Genomic DNA, 2,135 nt, shown 5'->3' with positions numbered 1-2,135 from the left:
ACTTTGAAATGGAGACCACCTGTTGAGATGAATAAGTCACTTCACATCTCCCAGAGCCACTGTGTGCTCTGAATCAGCTGAGAATATCCCATTGAGACAAATGGGCCACTTCACACCTCTGAGATCCTCCCATGCTGAAGAGGGGTGGGGAGAGCCCTTCCCATCCACATGAGACCCTGAAGTGGAGTATGGGGTCTGGGGTTTCCCCTCCCTTCCCCCTTGTTAACTCCAGGTGGCAGATGTGCTCCTCACAGCCCATAGCTTACCATCTTCTTTCCTCCCATCCCGATGGACCCTCCTAACCCGCTATGGGTTAGGAGGGACAGTAAGAGGGGCAGAGTTGGTAGCTGACTGTGAATTTTTTTCCAAGAAACCTCTTTGTTCAGCCTCCAATTATTTCCCCCCGACCCCTCACTGCCACTAGATCCTCAAAAAACTAGGGAAATTTACCATCCAAAAACTTTGTTAACACAGAGTTAAGGTTGCTCGACAATACCATCCATCTTATCTAGCTATCAAAAGAATATAAGAATGACCATACTGGGTCAGACCAAAGGTCCATCTAGCCCAGTATCCTGTCCTCTGACAGTGGACAATGCCAGGTGCCCCATATACTCCTTTCTCTCTCATGTCAAGAGCACCTATCTCATTTGTGTGTGAATGCAAAGAGAAAATGGGCACAGGGTTATTGTAATAAGTTGTTTAATTTAGGCACTGCAGGTTATGAGCATGAGTCCACAATAAGCAACAACAATGTTCCCTCATTACCAGAAACAAACATGGATTTTTTTTCATAGTTGAGGTGCAAATTTTTTTCTGCCCAGGAAGTTCCTCAGGGCCCCTTTCACTTCTTTGTTTCTCAGGCTGTAAATAATGGGATTTAGCATTGGTGTAACCATTGTATACAGCAGGGAGAGCAGTTTGTCAGTTCCAAGTGAGTTGCTGGAGGTGGGGCTTAAATACATCATGCAGCATGTCCGATAGAACAAGGAAACCCCCATGAGGTGTGAGGAGCAGGTGGAGAAGGCTTTGCCCCACCCTCAGCCGAGGGCATCCTCAGGATGGTGGAGATGATGCAGACGTAGGAGACTAGGATCATCCCAAAGGGTATCATCACCACGAAGGTGGTCTCCGCGAGGACCTCGATCCAATTCACAGAGGTATCACCACAAGCCAACTGTATCAGGGGCATGATGTCGCAGAAGAAGTGATCGATGGCATTAGACCCACAGAATGGCACCTTGGCTATCAGAGCAGTCTGTATCAGTGCCACAGCGACCCCACCCAGCCACGAGCCAGCCACCAGCCACCCACACACCCTCCTGTTCATCGCGAGCACATAACACAAGGGGTGGCATATGGCCACGAACCGGTCATACGCCATGGCGGCCAGGAGCAAGCACTCAGCGGTTCCCAGAAGGGAAAAGAAGCACATCTGTGCAATGCATCCCAAGTAGGAGATGGTTCTCAGCTCCACCAGCAAATTCACCAGCATCTTGGGGATGGTGACTGAGGTGTAGCAGATCTCCAGGAAGGACAGGTTCCTGAGGAAAAAATACATGGGGGTGTAAAGAGGAGGGTAAGCCAATATGAGCATAATGATGAGGCTGTTTCCCATCATAGTTACTATGTACATAACTAACACTACAACAAACAGCAGGATGGCAGGTAGCTCCTGGAGATCTGAAAATCCCTGGAGTATAAATTCAGTCACCACAGTGTAATTTTCCCATATCAGTTCTTCAGCATCTTCCATCTCTGAAGGAAAGAGAGAAAATTTTGTAAATAATTGAAATATAAAGTTCACAGATTTTGGATTCGCCCACTATCAATGGCAGACCTATCTGCAAAACTTCTTTTCTCAGTTCCAGAGGGTTTTGAACTTGCGGTGTTGGTTGGAACCATGTCTAAGATTTCCATTTAGCGGAAACGAAACTAGCACTGGCCAAACAACGAGGAAGACTTTGCTCAGCCCTGAACTGGGTGGATGGGATGCACAGACCTAAGAGTAAAGGTCCGGTTGGTGCCAACTGGCAAAGGACACAGGGGTCTGGTTACAGAGATCCCCTGGTCTGGTGTCTACATACTAGTTCACCAAAGGCACCATATAAGGAATGTATTGAAAGTCTGTGACA

The 2,135-nt window shown here is 47.7% G+C and overlaps 1 pseudogene; it reads right to left on the bottom strand.

The window, feature by feature from the left end:
- Nucleotides 1-791: 791 nt before the first annotated feature.
- On the bottom strand, nt 792-1,708 carry LOC117886064 (annotated as a pseudogene).
- Between the last annotated feature and the right edge of the window lie 427 nt (nt 1,709-2,135).

This window comes from Trachemys scripta, chromosome 12, assembly GCF_013100865.1.
Source record: "Trachemys scripta elegans isolate TJP31775 chromosome 12, CAS_Tse_1.0, whole genome shotgun sequence".
In the NCBI taxonomy this organism is placed as follows: domain Eukaryota; kingdom Metazoa; phylum Chordata; order Testudines; family Emydidae; genus Trachemys; species Trachemys scripta.
Note: the sequence above shows the minus strand (reverse complement) of the source record. Positions and strands in the feature narration are given on the sequence as shown.